Source organism: Marmota flaviventris, chromosome 10, assembly GCF_047511675.1.
Source record: "Marmota flaviventris isolate mMarFla1 chromosome 10, mMarFla1.hap1, whole genome shotgun sequence".
Taxonomy (NCBI): Eukaryota; Metazoa; Chordata; class Mammalia; order Rodentia; family Sciuridae; genus Marmota; species Marmota flaviventris.
The window spans coordinates 76,442,356-76,462,278 of NC_092507.1; positions in this window are offsets into that span (position 1 = coordinate 76,442,356).

Genomic DNA, 19,923 nt, shown 5'->3' on the forward strand with positions numbered 1-19,923 from the left:
CCACAAGTTCAGCAGAAAAAAAAAAAAAAAAAAACAGTTCTTTTTTTTTTTTTTTTTTTTTTAGAGGAAAAATAAGCCATCAGACTGGTGTTCTCCCCTCACCCCTATACCAAGGATTGAATCCACGGGCAGTTTACCACTGAGATGCATTCCTAGCCCTTTATATCTTTAATTTTGAGACAGGGTCTCAGTAAGTTGCCAAGGCTGTCCTCAAACTTGAGATCTTCCTGCTTCAGCCTCCTGAGTCACTTGAATTACAGTCATGTGCCATCAGATGGGCCTGGTACTCTTTTAACTCTGACAGTCATAGTCATCCAATTCTTCTATCCTGCCAAAATGAAAGAATTGAACTTCTGTCTATCTTAGGCTAATAACTTGGGTATGGATTAAAAATACCAGGTGGAGGAAGGAGAGTGGATATATTTGTACAAAATGGCCTAAAAAAGAATTCTGAGGACTAGCAATAGAGAGGGGGGAGGTAAAATAAAGAACGTGTGAAGTTAAGGGTGACAAAAGAAGAGTACATTTCAAGCAAGAGAGAATTGACATTTCCAATCTGTAAAACCTGGAGAAGTTAGGCGAGATGAAAGCTGAGATATATCTTTTGGATTCAGCAAAAATAGTCTACTGAGGACCATGGTGAGAGTGCTTCAGGGGAAAGATAGGAGCAGGTGAAGAGGAAATGGAGATTCCAAGTATAGACTTTTAGCATTTTCAGCTCTGAAGGGGAGGAGGTAAACAAGACTATAACTGCAGAGAATTATGGAGTATACGAAAGCTACTTATTTTTTTGATGATAGAGGCTTAGTTTATTACAATGCCTCTGGAAAAGAATAAGTAGAAAAACAGAGGTTAAAGAAGCAAGTAAGAGAAGGTAGGATATTAGATGGAATAAGGTCCACGTGAAAGCAGGAAAGAACAGAATCCAAAGCTTTTCGCAGCTTCATCTTTTTCTACCTGTGCTGGACTCTTTTCTTTTTACTCTATATAACCCTTTTATGCTTTCAAGTATTATCTACATGATAATGACTTCCAAATCTGTAGCTTTATGCAAAATCAGTCTCTTGAGCTCCAGGTCCTTTTATCCAGCTGCCTATTGGACAGCTCTGCCTGGCTATCCCCAGGCACCTTAGGCTCATCACATTCAAAACAGAATTTATTATTGCTTCTTTCAAACATGAGTTCTTTTCAATGTTTCTTATGCCAGTAAAATGAACTACTGTTCAACCAAAATCCTAGTGGGCACCTTTGACTTTCCTTTATCTTCTTGTTGTCTCCTCCCACTTTCTTTCCTTGGTTAATTCCAATGCTTGACTCAGTTTTCCTCTTCACCCAGAGGCCTTCCTCTGTAGGCTCCACAAGTTAGGGCTAGGTGTTTTCCCCACATGTCTTCATTGTATAATGTACCCTCTGTTTTAGCACTTACCACTTATTCTGTAATTACCTTTTTACTAGACTCTAAACTCTATGCTGATAGGCAGGGACATTGTCTATTTCCCATTTGCATGTCCAGTGCCTTGAACACAGTGAGTGTTGAATATGTATCAGTGGACTGAATGAATATTTATGATTACTAATATTTGTATACCACTTTAAGGCATTTATACAATTTGTTATATTATTTAATCTTCATATACAAGCATGAGAGGTAAGTGTTATTTTCCCTATTTTACCAGTGAAGAGAAATGAGGCTTAGTGAGTTTGGGTAACTTTACCCAAGATCTTTCACCCCTAAGTGGTAGTTTTTGATTTGCTCTCACAGGACATTGTCTCTTGAAGGTCAGGAGGTCTGATTTGGATCAACACTGACTTGAGGCTGCAGGTTCTCCATGTGGACTGCTAGACACTTTCTGATTTTACTCCTGCTGGTACTTTATGATTCCAAGTTCCTAGTGTGATGGTAAATAGAGGGATGCTGGAATCATGCTGCATGTTTGGGAACCCTGGATGCTACCTTTTGTGGTACAGGGCAAGTGCTGCAACTTCTCCCAGGCTCAGTATTCTTAAAGGTAAAATGGGAAAAGTAAAAACTATCTCCTAGGTCTCTTGAAGAAAGCCTTAACAGAGAGCTTAACCCAATTTTGGGGATAAATCAGTGGTACTTGTTATTATCACAAACACAGTTGTGTTGTGCAGGCAAGGTGACAGACTCAGGAGTTCCTGTTTCCTGGGGACAAGTAAAGAATGTCACTTGCCCCCAGCCCATGGCAGTTTGGTTAACATGTGCAGACTGATCTTGAGTTCCAGACCACTCAGGTTCTCTTATGCAGGATGGCATTCTGAGGAGGAATCCAGACTCACAGGAATCTCATAACCCTGGGGCAGCTCTAGGGAGGCCAGACTGGGTAGGATTGGAGCCTGCCAGTTGGAAGTACAGCCCAGAACCTGAATATGTAGACTTGGGGAAGGGTCAGAAGGAAATGTATTTTGCTTAGAGAGAAAAACAAAGGTAGAGTTTCCCAAGGGAAAGGAGGAGTTAGACCTGAGTATAGCCAGAAAAAATTTTAGAAAGGTAACTGTTATTGATTGTTATAATTGTTATTGATTGCATGGTATACATCTGGTACTTAAATCTATAACTTATTTAATTCTTATTACAACCTAGTCAATTGTGATACTATCCCTATTCTTCAGTTGAGGAAACTGTTAGAGTCTGTAAACAAGTCAAGATGGCACCTGGCATTTTGCAGAGGGAGTGGTTTGTGAAGTAACACCAGCGAGCCATTAAGTGTGGAGATTCCTTATTGGTTGACTGCTGTATCTAGTTTATGTTAATTAAGATAAGCTGTGTGTAATGTATATATACCCCTCCGATCCTACAATAAACGGCTGGCTCCCACTCCTGCTGTATCAATGTACACAAGTTGCTCGTCACCTCCCCCCCCCCCCCCCCCCCCCCCCCCCGTTATTTTGCCCAGCTGGGCTGCGGCAGATGGTGGCCCGTACCGGGAGCCCCGGGACACTCGATAGGACCTGAGCAAATCTGCTTGTCCCTAGATAGGGCGAGAGGAAAAATGGCCATTTTGAGAAAATGGAGAAGATTGATACAGTATGTTTGTGTCTTGTTTTGTCTTGAAATGTTGTATTGTCTTTATGTCGAAAATATGGAAGGGGTGTTAAGTAAATTATTAAGGGAAGAAGGCACCCCAATGGAACCAAGAATAGTTAGGGCATGTGTTGATGGAAGCCCAGGAACTCTAGTCAGAAAGAAGAAAAGTTCAGAGGAGGAAGGATTATCAGGAAAAAAGTTGCAGCAAAAAGGCTATTACTGAATATTTTTCGTTACCGTAGGGTGCATGAATCTGCGCGGCGGCTGCCACGTGCGCGAGCCGATCATGGCGCAGCAAGGACCAAGGACTTTCCAAGGGGCGGCAGCCAGCTCTTCCCGCCCCCCGGGAGTGGGACGCCACTGCGAGAGCCCCAATCCAGACCTGACCCGGAGGCACAGTCTCGCAGGCTCTTGCTCCCTGTGCCCAGTGGCAGTTTGAGTCTGGAACATTCCCTGGACTCTCCCCGGGGCCATCTGGACGCTGCAGGCGAAGATGGCCCCGTGTCCCTGAAGTTTGATCTTTTCCAAGGCCAGTAACTACAATGGTTCTCCCACACCTGGAAGCTAATGAGTAATGAGCACCATTAAGGCCTATTTCAAATGTAAAAAACCTTGAGATAATGAACTAAATTGTTCAGAAGGTTGTTTTCTTAGCGTCTGCTGGAATACTACAGGATTTTCTTTAGCCACCATTGCCGGAGTTCCTGCCTTCGTCCCAGTGCCGGTGAAAACGAGGGTGGAAGAATTTCCAGTGTTGCTGAGAACCGGGCGAGACTTCAGATCTGCCTGCAGAACTTACCTGGACTGTGATTTAAGCTAGCTGCCTGCAGAACTTACCTGGACTGTGATTTACCTGGACTGTGAGTTAATCTATTGAGACACTGCTTTACCTGAACTGAGACAACAAACTGTAATCTACAACAAATTGTAACTCGGTATCTTTGCTAACGGTGCCATTGCTGGTATAATTTTTCCAAGGGCTTCTTGCATGGAGCCATCAATTGGCTTGGTATTGTGGCATTTTGTATCCTCCCCTTCTGCTTGTAGCAGATTATTTATGGTGTTTGTGTAAAAACCACTATGGTCGTTATTTAAATTAAACAAAAGGGGGAAATGTTAGTCTGTAAACAAGTCAAGATGGCACCTGGCATTTTGCAGAGGGAGTGGTTTGTGAAGTAACGCCAGGGAGCCATTAAGTGTGGAGATTCCTTATTGGTTGACTGCTGTATCTAGTTTATGTTAATTAAGATAAGCTGTGTGTAATGTATATATACCCCTCCTGTCCTACAATAAACGGTTCCCACTCCTGCTGTATCAGTGTACACAAGTTGCTCGTCAACCCCCCCCCCCCTCACCCCCCCCGTTATTTTGCCCAGCCAGCCGGGCTGCAGCAGGAAACCAAGACTCAGAAAGGCTAAATAACTTGCCCAAGGTCTTGCAGATGAAACCAAAAGAAGACATCAGGAGAGCAGGGCCAGCATTGCATCTGGAGGTGATAAGGGTGTGTGAGCATGGTGCTCTGGTCAGTGCCCACCAGCAAGCTGCATTTGTTTCTGTGGGTTGTGTGATGAACTTTTTGTGCCTTTTCCTACTCAGGTTACCCCTGAAAGAAGCTGGCAAACTTGGCGTTCCCCTGAGGGATTGTTAAATTGACAGATTCCCTGGTCGCCCTCCCGGAGGTGCATACTTGGTCTTAGGAGGTCCATCAATATCTTCTCCCCACTGCCTGATTTCTTTTAACTGAGTAATTAATTTTTGTCATATCTCTGATGACCACCCCAGAAAATTCAGAAATACCTGGTACCTGGCAGATATAAAAAACACTACTTTAAAGCCACTGACCCCAGCTGGAGGTGGAATATGGTTTTCATGCAGGCCTGCCTCCCACCAGTTAGTCATGGCGGCTTTAGCTGGAGTATATTGATGACTAAGCTCTGACTGGAGAAGGGTTGGAACTATGCCAAGAAATTCTCTTGGCTCCTGAATTCCAGGCTTTATAATGAAACCTGGATTTATAGGCTGCACATGTAGAATACAACATGGCAGTAATTTGGGCAGTGATGTGTGTTTCTGTTAAACCAACTTTATTTTCATAGAGGCTGCTGGTCTGTGAGGTTAGCTTACAATCCTGCATATCAGGTTTGAGTTTCACAGCAATCATTTGTGTTCTACATGAGTAAAGAAGCAATAAGCATTTTGTCTGCAGCAAGCTAAATCATCCTGAGGGAGCCGTTTACATCATTAGGATGTAATGAAATAAGTTGTCACCAGCAGCTGCCAACAATATTTCTGGTGACTTAGAAAAAGGTTATGTTTAGCACATATTTTCTGAGTCATATTTACTTTTGTTCATGGATGGTTCAGGGTAGGCTGGCAGAGTGATTTTCTTTCTAATTTCATGTACTTTTAATAATGCTTTGTCTAGGTAAGTATGGGCAAATCAAGTATAAAATATAAGTACTTGATGAAATACTTGATGTCAAAGCAATAATTTAATGCTTTACTAGGAGTCTTTCAAGAGTCTGGCCTCCTCAAAGAAGAAGTGGGTAGCATGCTAAATGCTACTCATCACCAAAATTTCTTTTCTTATTTCAGACACAGCAGTGAAACCCCTGACTAGGGGGGCCAATGCCTACCAAGTCTATATTTCCTTCATCTCCAAGGTTAAGTCCTCACCTGGATTACAGCAATACATTCTGCACTGGTCTAGTCTCCCTTCTTGCTTCTCTATACCCAGTTCTCCACTCAGTAGACCAGTAGCCAGACCAACTGTGCACATATATGTGTGTGTGTGTGTGTGTGTGTGTGTGTGTGCGCGCGCGCGAGTGCGAGAGAGAGAGAGAGAGAGAGAGAGAGAGAGAGAGAGAGAGAGAGTGTGTGTATCTCATCATGGTTAGTTATTTCTCCAGCATTTAGAACAGTCTTTGGCATGTAGTAAATGCTCAGTAATTATTTGTTTAAGTGGATGAATAGCTGTTACTCTTCTGCTAAAACTTTTCAGATTCTCCTTTTGCCTTTAGGCTATAGACCAAAGTTCTTAACGGGGGCTATAAGGCCCCTGACTACCTACCATTCCTTACTTACTCTGCTCTACTCTAGACCAGCATCAGCTCCTCCAGTTACCATCTCTTGTTTCTCAGCCTCCATACCTGCTATTCTCTCTGCTCACCTTCTCCCAACTGCCTGATTTCTTTTAACTGAGTAATTCATTTTTGTTCTTTGGATCTCAGCTTAAATGTCACCTCTTCCCACAAGTTCTCTGATCCTGCTATGATTGAATAACCTGAACCTTATTTGTGATCCATTAGCTCCTGAGCTCCCCACTCTGGCTGCACTGTGCTGCAATTGCTGATTTGCTTGTCTCTACATTCCACGAGGCCATGAGCTTCTGAGTGCAGTGATACAGTGTACAGGTCCGAGCACTGAGCATGGGTTAAGGTTAGGGTTAGGGTTAGGCATGTATTCAATAAATATTATTGTCTGATGTTGGGTGGATGAGTCAGATTGAAAATAACAGCCTTAAGTGACAAAGGCGCATTCTTGATTTTTCCTCTCAGCTTGAGTTGGTTAGAAGGTCCTTCAGATGAATTCACAGGCTCTCAGTGGACTGTTTATTTCAACTCCCTCATTTGACATTGGGTCACCATCCTGACTCAAGCTATTAGTCATGGCCCGGGTTATCACTTTAGACCTCAAACTGATCTCCCTTTCTCTCTCTTTGCCCTTTATACACAGCTCTCTCCACTTAGCAGGCAGAGAAATTGAAGCCCAGACTTGATCAAGGTCTTACAATAGCCTAGCAGCAGAACAGAGTGAGGAACCACATTTTAGGAATGACTTTCTTCTTTCAGATGGGCTCTAGGCCCATCCATGCCACCTAAGGAAATCTAATTTGACTTGGACTTTCCCCCTTTTAATCTCTGTTGCATTTTCCTTGAGGGCTTTGAAGAAATCCAAACCAAACCAAAAACCCACAAAATCATTATTTCTTTTATTTTATTAAATTATTTTTTTCAATTCAGCGAATATCTACTTTTTTTCATAAGCAACACCTGGCCCTTTGTTTAGTAAAATTTTCAGAGACAGAGATTGATTTCATATGCAGAAAAATATACAATAAGTCTTAAATCTTGAGAGTACATATCAAGGATTAATGCCTCAAAAAGTCTTTATTCTCAGTGAACATATATATGTGTGTATAACATACACATATATACTCTATCTGAATGCTATTTTTGCAATTTTTCTTTAAATCTGAAATTATTTCAAAATAAAACAAAATCAAATGAAATGCATATCTTTTTATATATAACAAAAATGTAAAATAAAATTATTTACATATAAAAATAATTTTTATTTATATATATGTTTTATTTATATATGTGTCTGAAGACACAGATGGAAAAGGAGGGGCTGAGAATTGTTCAATTCCCAAAGTCTGTACTCTCTCTTTATAATTTGTTCTGTAGTGTTTGTTTCAGGGATCCCAGTGTCAAAGCTTTTCCCCTCTCTTTCTTTTTTTCATTCATTTTCTTAGTCAGTCCATATAGCTGCCATCTTGTTTTCTTTGTGGCCATTTTCCTGCTGCAACCTGTGATTGCTGTGATAGGGCACATTATAAAATATAATGGGTTTTGTAAGGGAGAGTAAGTTTTGTTCTAAAAGACCAAAAGACTCAAAGATTTTTCCCCTTCTTCTCTCTAGCAGTGACGCTGAAATCTTTGATCTATGATTACTTGCAATTTTGAATAACTCTATTTACTGTCTCCCAGTGGTAGCACCTGGGTTTTGCAATGAGCTGCTGCTGTCACATGGTGTACTGTACAGACCTCTAAGCAACTCCTCTTTGAAGAAGGTGTGGAGTTGTTTCTAGGGCTCAGGTCTTGTGAGCAGCTCTCAGACCTGGGCTTTGGCAGGAGCATAGGAGGGAGGATCAAGAGGAAGATGACTTGAGGAACCATGCAGTTTGACTGCCTTCAAGTAAATAGTTGGCAACACATAACAGGAGAATCTAACTGAAAAGTCCTGTCGGTGTTTAGATAAGTAAGCACACACATCTCAGGGCTTCTTCCCAGTGTATTTTCTTCCTAGCCCATACACTTTATCTGTCTTTTTTAAAAAAATATTTATTTTTAGCTATCAATGAATCTTTATTTATATGTGGTGTTGAGAATTGAACCCAGTGCCTTACACATGCTAAGCAAGTGCTCCACCCCTATGCTATTGTGGTGTGAACTGATCAATGTAATCAATAAGTCATAGACATAAGTTATAGATTATGGGAATAAGATAACATAGATAAGCAACAGTAAGACATAAGTTTATAGATAAGTTCATCAGGAGTAAGCCTAAGTAATAGTAATAAAATCATGTAACTATAAGACATAGGATTTAAGCCATAGGAAAAATATATGGAACAGTGAAAGGTGATAAGTCAGTATGCCAGTATAGTTACAGATAAATATAGGTTGATAGCTTTTTATAGATATACACAAGGTTAAATCAATATAGTTGTGAACAATTGTATTAGCTTGATTATGTAGACATAAGGCTTATAGATATCAGTAGTAAAATGATGAGTGAGATAACTGCAAGCATCAGATAAGTTACTAGTACTAGGGTAGTGGTAATGGAGTCACTGTGGCTATAAGAACGAAAAGTGTGGCCATAGGGACGCCATCTTAGCTGTTCTAGACTTCATCTTAGTTTTTCTGTTATTGCTCCTCTCTCTCAGAGAGAGACGGAGATTGATTTCATATGCAGAAAAATATACAATAAGTCTTAAATCTTGAGAGTACATATCAAGGATTAATGCCTCAAAAAGTCCTTTATTTTTTTAAAGAGGGAACTACATGACCCATTTCTGAGAAACAGAAACAAAAGCTGTCTTCTTTAAAAAAAAATTGTTTTTCTGTACTTTGTTCGCACAGAATGTACCCAACTCAGGATATGGTGGTGGTCATGGTCAGCTACACCCTGGGTTTGAGTACATTTATGGGTCTACATGACTTTGAAATAGATTATCGCCCCCACTCAGCTGAAACTCAGGATAGAGTTGTCTAACACTCGTTAGGACCTGAGATATGGTTAAGCTAACTGCTTTTTTTAGCTTCTGTAACTTGCTTGCTTGCTAACTGGAAAATTCCAGTTCTGTTTAGGTCCTTCTAATTAGTATTTTAACTTCTGTGATTGGCTTGCTTACATGACACTAAACAAGCCACTGAGTTGTGTTTTTCATCCTTAAATTCCCAAGACACAGGCCAGGAAATTGCTGTTATCCCACAGAGCATCAGTCTCTATGGGTGGGTGACAATTTCTGGCCAAGTAAATAAAGCTCTCTTTTGTTTGAATTTGGACATAGAGTGTTTTCTGAGGTGGCTCCCCATGACACTATGACCTCAGTGCCTCTCTTTTCTTTTTAATTTTTAAGTAATTTCAGATTTACAGAAAATTACAAAAATAGTACATCCTTACGCCTTTCCTCTAGATTCTTCAAATGTTAACTTTTTACTATATATGCCTTAATATTCTCTTTCCACATACATATATGCACATATAAAAATGTATTTCTTCTGAGTCATTTAATAATAAGTCACAGACATACAACTTTATCCCTGTATTCAGTGTATATTTCCTAAAAACAATGACTCTGTCTTCCATAACTATAGTAAGTGTAACTATCATAATCAGGAAATTAATATGGATACAGTGGGGGGTTTTTTTTTTTTTTTTGGTGTGTGTGTGCCTGAATGGATTGAACCCAGAGCCTTGTGTATGCTAGGTGAACCCTCCACTGAGCTACATCCCCAGATTGGATACTGTGTTAATTTAAATTTTTTTTTTAATTAAAAAAATGTTTTTTAAATTAAAAAAAATTTTAAATAAAGGTTCAATGAACCTTTATTGTATTTATTTATCTGTGGTGCTGAGAATTGAACCCAGGGCCTCACACATGATAGACAAGCACTCTACCCCTGAGTCACAATCTCAGTCCCTGTGTTAATTATTAGTTAATCTATAAACCTTACTTGAATTTTGCCAATTATTCTGAATGTTCTTTAGCACAAAAGGAAAAGAATTTCCTGTTTAAGATACAATCTATGATGTCTCTGTATTACATTTAATTGTTACATTTAGTTGTTATGTCTTTTAGTCTTCTTTAATCTGGGACAGTCCCTTAGTTTTTCTTTGTCTGTCATGACCTTGATATATTTGAAGAATAGAGGCTAGTCATTTTTTAGAAAGTCCCTCAGTTTGCATTTGTCTAATATTTCCTCATGATTAGATTCAGACTGTACATTTTGGCAGAGAAATCACAGAAGTGATGTTGTGTCCCACTCAGTTCCTCACATCAGGAGGCATATGATGTCAATATGTCTCCTTAATGGTCATGTTGGCTTTGATCACTTGGGCAACATGGTACATGGCATATTTCTCCACTAGAAAGTCACCTTTGGTAATTAATAAATATTTCATGGACAGATACTTGGAGACAAATGCAAATATCTTATTTCTCACCAAGGTATATATCCATAATGATTTTTGTCTCAAACGGTAATTACTGTGGTAATTGTAAAATGGTGATTTTGAGTTTCATGATTGCTTTTGATTCATCAGTTGGCATTTTACTTTAAGCAAAAGCTAGATTTCCTTCCTCTCTCCCTTTTTTCTTCCCTCCCTCCCTCCTTCCCTCCTCCCTTCTTTCTTTCCTTTTCTTTCTAACTGTATGGGTTCACAGAATTTTATCATATTCTATGAGTTGTAATTTGTTACTACAATTCATACTCAGAATGACCCGGATTTTTCTAGTGGGGAGTTTTTTGAAATTGGCTTATGTCTGACATGTTCCCATCAGTCTTTGAATACTTCCTTCTTCTCTGGTATAGTAAGATGTTCTAGAATCACCTTGTATGTATTCCACCACAGCCCTGGAACCAGTCTTTTCATCTTAGAATCGTAATTCCCTCTGGTGAAGAATGGCATTTAGAAGTCAAGATCTGAATGTTAGGTGTGCTCATCAGTAACGAAATATCATCTTTCTTAGCAGATGCAGCTAAAGAACACACACACACCTGCACACATCCATACGTACATATCTATACATGATTAAGGCAATGGGATATAATTTTTTACTTTGTGTTTGGGTAGTACTTTAAAAAAATTCTATGTCTCATATTCTCATCAAGTTTAAAATGGATCATTGTTTTCTCCCCAATTTTGGCACACATTTCCTTCATCTCTTTAAAATTGCAAATTCTAACACATGTGCTATACATGCACAAAACAAAACCAACCAACCAAACAAACAGCCCCCCCCCAAAACAACAACAACAACAACAACAACCAATATAGACCAATGCAAGTGGGCAGAAACAATAGAAGAAAAGCCTTACTGCATTTCAATGCTACCTGCAGAAAGTTATGAAGGTAAGTCCATGTCTCTGCTAGGGCATGCGAACTTATTCCTCCAATGAGGCAGGTAAAATTGGAAAAGTTCATTTATTTGGACCAATGTAATCAACAATGCTCTAGGAAAAACAAGAACCAGTGTTGTATTTATATTTAATTATTATACTAGTATAGTCTGAGATTGTTGGCTAATATGTTGGTATTCAATGAAAGAATTTTTTTAAAATGAAATATGTAGAATATTTAATATGCTAACGGTTTTTATGACTCTTCAAAAAGAGCATATGGTATAAAGTTTCCCAAAGTTTCTTGTCCATGGAATCCCATTTTTATGGAGCATCTAGATGACTTTATGTTCCATTAAATTTACTCTGAGGAATGTTGTTACACATACATTCACTCATATGATAAATGGCCTAGAGTCATACTGTTATAAAGGCCCCAGAAAACATGATTAGCTCTGAGCCCTAGACTCTGCTGGATGAGGTCCTAACAGAGCTTTCTCTCTGCCCTGTTTTTTTTTTTTTAATATTTTTTTTAGTTATACATGGACACAATATCTTTATTTTGTTTATTTTCATGTGGTGCTGAGGATCAAACCCAGTGCCTCACATGTACGAGGCAAGTGCTCTGCCACTGAGCCATAAACCAAGCCCATCTCTCTGCCCTATTTTGTCTGATCAGCTTTTTATGTGTCCCTCATCAAATGTATGATTTTCATATTCCTCTATCAATGAGATCTTGGAGATGTTTAAAAATTAGCAAATGTGCTAATTAGTTTGAGTATTTATTTCTGGTAGTTATATCTCTAGTGTGCCCTCATTCCCTCTTGGTTCTTGCCCCATCCTCCACCAAAGTCTGCCATGATCCTGCCCCCGAAGTGAATTTTGAACACTTTGGCACGTGCAAATAAGTGAGAGGGGTGACTTTCACGTAAGTAAATGTTAAATGCTTCCTCTACATCTTACATTCCCACCTGTATTCCTTTTAAAAAAATATTTTTATATTTTTAATTATAGATGGACATAATACCTTTATTTTAGGTATTTATTTTCATGTGGTGCTGAGGATCAAACCCAGTGCCTCACAAGTGCCAGGCAAGAGCTCTACCACTGAGCCACAACCCCAGCCCCTCCATCTGTATACCTTTTAATAAAATCTTATTTATTCTGGGTAATAAATTGATCACTTCAAGATTTTACTTTTCATCGATTTCATTTTTCTATAAACCCACAGAAAATGCAAGTTAAGCTAGTTTTTTCCAAATAGATTACATTATACAAATATTTTAGTATTGTGTGCGTTTAGAATAATGTAATTGACTATCAAATCATTTTTATACTCACATTTTTCACTGATTGACAGATATTTACTAATGCTACTAAATACATTCCCCCAATATTTAAAAAAAATCATGGACAAAACATTTTGGGTCCCAGAATGGGCTTTAGATCTGTAAATCAATCCCATGGATCGTTTTAAATTACTAATCATAAGCAAATAGATAAGCAAAAATGACTATAAATTGGGTTAATTACTGTAGCTCAAGTTTTAGCTCATAATTTTGACTTTCAAAGGCTACACAAACCAATTTTGTACTCTTAGATTATAATGAGCAGTCTTTATTCTTTAATCAGCTCGCCCCGTATCTAGCTGTCTAATGTAACATTCCTTTGAAGTCTAGAAAGATCTAACATAATTGAAGAAATGTCGAACTACTTGACTCTTTTTTTTAATATAAAGGAATTAAACATTAATCAGGTTTGTGCATCTCAATTAAGCCAATTAAAATTATCACAGAACGTAGTGCATATCGCAAGAGGTAGCTTTAATGCTTGAATACATTATCAACTTGCCCCTAATATTCCCATTTTCATTATGTTTATTACACAAAAAGTAAATACAGACCTGAAGTCCATATTAGAAAGCCCACCAGTTAATATGGTCTGGCTAAGCACTGGTGAAAGCAGCTCTTATTGTTTATGATGTTTATTCTATGACTGCTGCTAGTGCTGGAACCTACCTTAAATCTTGCTGCCAAAGAAGGAATTCTGTAATTATGGTGATGACTGGAGCCTTCATCCAAATAGCCCATTAACTATTCAATTTGCTTCCCTAACAACTGGGAAATGCAGTTTTGGTCTTGTAGGCTATAGAATATACACAAAGTCCATATAATTACTAATAATTTGTAACAAGTGTTAATTGATAAACAGCTCCCTCTGGTAGCTTAATTAAAGCTGTAGGATAGCTAGGCGATTTACAACTGGGATTGATCTCAATTAGTCAACAAAATCTGTGTAGTCTGTTCAAAGAAGAGTAAGGAAATTTAGCCTAGTGAGGCTTTGGGGATTTTGTCTTGTCTTCTGTTTCTTTTTCCTTCAAGGAGAGAAATACAATCAGAAGAGCTGCCTCGCTTTGTCAGGAGCGATCTACCCAGCTTATTCGGTGCATTACTTGCAGGCTCTTTAGCATTTGTTCTTCCATTTGTTTATTCTCTGTCAGGTTACTGAAAAATATTCAAGCATTTGCTTTTATTGCACCCTGTGGTACACATTGCTGAATACCAACCCGGAGGGACCTAAAAGTAGAAGGGAAAAACAATTTTTAAAACGTCAGGTTTTCATCTTGCAGATCTGTTTGTAAACTGGCATTTTGGGGCCATAATTAAAAGGAAGCCCAAGAAAGGTGGCATGGGGGAATCACCAGAGAATTGGTGGCCTGGGGATCTTGTAAAGCCATCTTGGCTGCTTCAGGACTCGACTTATTTTATCATGTGGGCTAATAGAATAAAAACCTAATCTGAGCATTGCTGAAACTGCCCCTATGGAATAGAAGAAGAAAAAGTGTCATCTGTGCTCCGTGAGATCACAGACTGGCTGCAAACAGCTGCTGAAACATTAATTAATCTGTTTGCAAATAAATTGTGGATCTGTGCTAGCTGAAATTGCTGTTATAAACAAGTTGGGATGCTGTACTTCCCAGGTTTGCCTGTATTTTAGGATTGTTTTTTCCCGATGCTGTAAAATCACCAGGGCCTTGATCTTGTGTATTTTTCTTCTGGAAGTTCTGAGTGTGTATACCCAGCTTGGGGGCAGTTTGTACCAGTCTGTACCAGTTGTGGTACTTTTGAAGGTTGTACAATACTGTGTCAAAGGGTCTGCATCTCATTTAAGTCAGATTTGTTAATCAAAGAGAATGAAATATTCTACAGAGTAAATGGATATGGATTTAGTAATTTTGTAGTTTTTAAACATTGCATAAGTGTCACAGCTGCTTAATTTGTTCTAACTAGGCTATGGAAAATTCTTGTTGCTGTGACATTTAGGAGATTAATGTTGATTTCCAGTGTTTACTCATTTTTATGAAAGTGACAGTATCTGTAGCTGGAACAGGAAATCTAAAAGAGTTTGTCTTGCCAAAGTTAGAAGTTCTGATGTTCTCTGTTCCCTGTTTTTTTCCCCCATTTTTCTTGAAGATGATTTTAATCTGATAAACACTCATGTGTTTTTGTTTATTTAACATACATGTATTGAATGCCAAGTATGAACCAATTACTCTGCTATGTGCTGGGTTACAGAAGACACCAAGAATATAACTCTCATTCTCAAGGAATTTATGGGGTTGACAAACTTTTTCTTAAAGGATTAGATAGTAAATATGGACCTCTTTGGGGTCCAGAGAGCCTCTGTTACAACTACTAGATTCTGTTGTACCTTAAAAGAACCAGTAACAATGTGTAAGTGAATGATCATACCTATATTCCAAAAAAACTTTTATTTACCAAAACTTGGTATCAGTCTGGATTTAGCACTTGAGCTATAGTTTGCCAATCCCTGGTCCAGTGGGAAAGGTCAAGTATAAAGCCAAACTGCAATCCAGTGTGACCATGATCTCTTATGGCTAATAGATTAAGTGGGACATATTGAGGAGAACTTTATGCAGATTTGCTGGTGGTGGTGACTATAGGCTACAGTAGACCTAGCTTTAGAGGAGCTGTAAGTGGGAAGGAGGAGCTCCAACTGAGATGAAGCTATTCAAGTGAAGGGACAATGTGGGCAGGATGTCCTGAGCAGAGGTGACAAATGGATCAATGTCCATGGTGTGATATGGCATGGCGCGTATGGTGATGAACACAAATTAAGATGTTCATCATTCTTATTTTCCTTCTTTCAACTGCACTGTAGGATCACACTTTTTAAATCTGCCCTAAAAGTAAGCATGGCCACATGACTTGTTTGGACAATGAAATATGACAGGAAGTGTCATGGTTACCTCTGGGTGAAAGTCAGTGTTCAATCTCCACATTCCCATCCTTTGCTGGAGGGATCACAGAAACTCGTATTAAGATAGAAACTCTATTGACCTGGTTCCTGAGAGATTATGGTGGTTCCCCCTGTCTCTCCTAACTTCCACTGGACATTTAGTGTGAGATTCTGATGAACTTTTGTTGGTTAAAATCAATGAATTTCTTTTTTTTTTTTTTAAATTTCAAAATAGCCTAGTCTATTCTGTTGCAATGCGTTCCTGAGACTAAAACTGTTTGTGGAAGGCTTTGTCCCCAGTACTGGGATAAAGACAAGGACATCAAGGAGTTTACAATCTCCTGACACTCAATTATGACACAAAGGCAAAGTGTGGTAGGACCTTTGAAAGAAATAAAAATGCCAGAGTATAGTAGAAAAAAGGCATCTCCTAGAATCTACTGAAAAAGATTCGTTAAAAAACTGTCTGAGCTAGGTTCAGTGGTGCATTCCTATAATTCCAACAACTCAGGAGGCTAAGGTAGGAGGATCACAAATTCAAAGCCATGCTCAGCAACTTAGACCCTGTTTCAAAATAAAACATAAAAAGGTCTGGGGATGGGACTCAGTGGTTAAGTGCCCCTGGGTTCAATCCCTGGTACCCCCTCCCCCCAAAGCTGTCATTTGAATTGAGTTATAAAGATCAGCTAGTTTTATCAGACAGTTATATACAATAAGGAGGAAAAAAATATAGGTAGTTAGAAGAGAATGACACATGGTATGAAAGCCAAACATTACAACTTATTATTAATTTGTCAGTCAGAAAAGACAATTGAGGTCAATCAATAGGGATTCTTACCGAGGAGTTTGAACTTAGGTATAATGGGTAGAAAAATGGATGGAGAATACAAAGATATGGTTTTTGATCCTTTTTGTACTGGTAACCAGCTGGGAAGCAAAAGGTTGTCTGTCTTCACCGCCCTCTGCATTATATCCAAGAAGCTACTAACTGGGCTTGTGCTGAAATTCTGCTCTCAGGCTGATCTAGTGTAGATTAAAGTCAGACCGGGGATGGTTGGAGGAACATCTGCCCATGAGAGCAAAGGAATTATGATATACATCTCATCTTGGTTCATGGTAGTCAAAATGAAGATATAAATAAAAATCCATAATTCCCACAGACTGCAGTCTTATGCTTCTGTTACTATCCATTTATGAGATTAAACTTCTTTTGTTGTTAGTTTGTTTTTGTGGTGCTGGGAATCAAACTCAGGGCCTCACACATACCAAGCAAGTACTCCACCACTGGCTTACGTCCCTGGCCCCTATGATACTTGATATTTTGCATATATTTTCAGAAACTTATTTATAGTTATGTCATACCCGTTTTAGTGCCAATACAATATTCTAGGAGCAATGAGTTTTCAAAGTTTTACCAATGGCTATTTGTTTCAGAGGGTATAAGGTGTGGAATATCATAACAGTTATCAGACTACATGGGTCTAGTCTAGGTTCCAAAACTTGTCAACTTGAATATTTTTGTAAAGACTCAATCTTTTTAAAAAATTTTCTCATCTGAATCCTTGAATGGGCTTAAGAAACTGCTGTCAAATATTTGTAAATCAAAAATATTATTTTTGCTGCTGTCAATTTTAAGAAGTGTTTCCAAGTTCAACTTGGAAGAGATGCTTCTCTGAGATGCTGGCATTACCTGTTTAGGATGGTGGGCCTGGGTTAGGCCATTTCACTTTTCTTGGGAAGTCTCCTATCATCTTCAGTGTGAAGACAACTACATCCTTTATGCCTCCACAAGATCTTACTTTTTGCTAAGGGTCTGTTACATATGTGTTCTTCTCTGACACTTATGAGAGCTCCGCAAGAAATATGTCTTTCTAATCTTTGGGTCTTCACATAGTGAAGTCATACCTATCTAGATGTATGTAGTTGGGTGGAGTCAGAAGAGGAAAGAGAGGGAAAGAGGGAGAAAGATTTGACAAGGGCAAGGAAATGATGCTAGTCACCAATGCATTTAATGGGCTCCTTGTCCTGAATCAGCAGGGAGATCATTATCTATCCTCCTTCCTCTCACCCAGATCCAGTTTCCCTGAGCCTCTTGTGTTGTGAGCATATTGATGTTCTGGTGGTGATTCTCCTGTTAAAGATATGTATTTTTCCTACAACACAGCCTCTTCAACAAATGGTGCTGGGAAAACTGGAAATCCATATACAACAAAATGAAATTAAACCCCTATCTCTCACCATGAACAAAACTCAACTCAAACTGTATCAAGGACCTAGGAATTAAACCAGAGACCCTGCATCTAATAGAAGAAAAAGTAGGCCCAAATCTTCATCATATTGAATTAGGCCCCTACTTCCTTAATGAGACTCCTATAGTGCAAGAATTAAAATCAAGAATTAATAAATGGGATGGATTCAAACTAAAAAGCTTCTTCTCAGCAAAAGAAACAATCAGTGAAGTGAATAGAGAACCTACATCTTGGGAGCAAATTTTTACCACTTGCATATCAGATAGAGTACTAATCTCTAGGGTACATAAAGAACTTAAAAAGCTAAACACCATAAAAACAAATACCCCAATCCATAACCAGGCCAAGGAACTGAACAAATACTTCTCAGAAGGTGATATATAATCAATCAACAAATATATGAGAAAATGTTCAACATCTCTAGCTATTGGAGAAATGCAAATTAAAACTACTCTTCACTTTTGTCTACACAAGCCTTCATGTTTACACATAATGCCAGCACCTTAGGGCATTGCCAACATCCCCAAAGAATTGTCCTAGACACAGCTCTGACTCAGGGGGTACTAGAGAGTCTTTGCAGTTCAGCATCTTGGCTGAAATCTAATGTACCAGCTGTCTATTCTGGAAGACAATTTCCATTCTCTAAAAGGGACTTTCTTGTTGCTCTTTCCTCACTTGGCTTAAGAATGGTCACCCTGAGGAACATTAAGGAAGTGATGCAGTACTGCTGACTCTGTCAACAGCTTTAAACTTCAATAAGTCTCTGAATCTTCCTTTAAAATAATATGTGTTTTCTTATAAGCTTGGAGTGAGTCATGGTACCAGTTTTTCCATTGTGTGGTCTTTCCAGGATGTACATTGCTTTTGCATTGGCTGTATGAATATATGTTATCAATTATGTTCCTCTTTGGACCTTAGTTTAAATTTAAAGATGACCAGAAAGTCCCTTTCAACATTTGATCCAATAACATTTGGATTCTTTTTTTTTGCCTTGCACAGTGATTTTAAGAGCCAAATTTCCATGTCTATGATTTTACCATATATGTTTATGTTTAATACATATGTGAAAAATAAACTCAGCCTGTATCCATTCTTGGGGTCATGCCAAGGGAAATCATGTGGCCTCAGAAAATCCTTCACTGGTTTGAGATTGACTTTTAAAACAAGAATTATCCCTTTTGCTAATTTTTAGAAAAGACTGCAAGCATAACAGTAATTCTAATATCTGTTAGCATAAAAAAATGCAAAAACTTTTCTAATGGATTGAAAACACTTTCCTAAGTAGAACATGGCAAATGGAATCCAAAGCAACAATAGAATACATTTAAATGAGTTCATTTTAAGAATGCTAGTTTTTTATAAGGTGATCTATTGACATAATTTGTTATATAAATAAGTCAAAGGAGAAAAGAGTCTCATCAAATAGTGAAAGAAAATTTGAAAATTTAAGCTTCTATGCCTGAATTAAACTCTTTTTTGTGGTAAAAATACATGGATCCTTCCTTAACATGATAAAAAATGTTTAAATTTAAAATCCAGCATTATTTCCATTAACTAAATGCTAGAAATTTTTACTAAAATCAGGAACAGGTTGCCAATAATCACTATTATTGCTTAACATTGTTTAAAAATATTAGCCCATGCAATAAGAAAAGAAAAAGAATTAATATACAAATGTAATAGGAAAAATCATTATTTCTTCTTGATATCATTATATATCAGGAAAATCCAAGAAAAGCAACTAGGGGGAAAAACCCTTATAGAGACAAGAGAATCCAGTAAATAGCTGGTATGTAATTAATTAAAAAAATCAATAATAGCTATCACAGAAATATAACAAGTTAGAAAATATGATGGGATAAGACATTCCATTTGCCTAAGATACAGATGTGATTACTTAGAAATAAATTCAACAAGATGCAAGACAAATATGAAGAGAACTTCAGGTAAG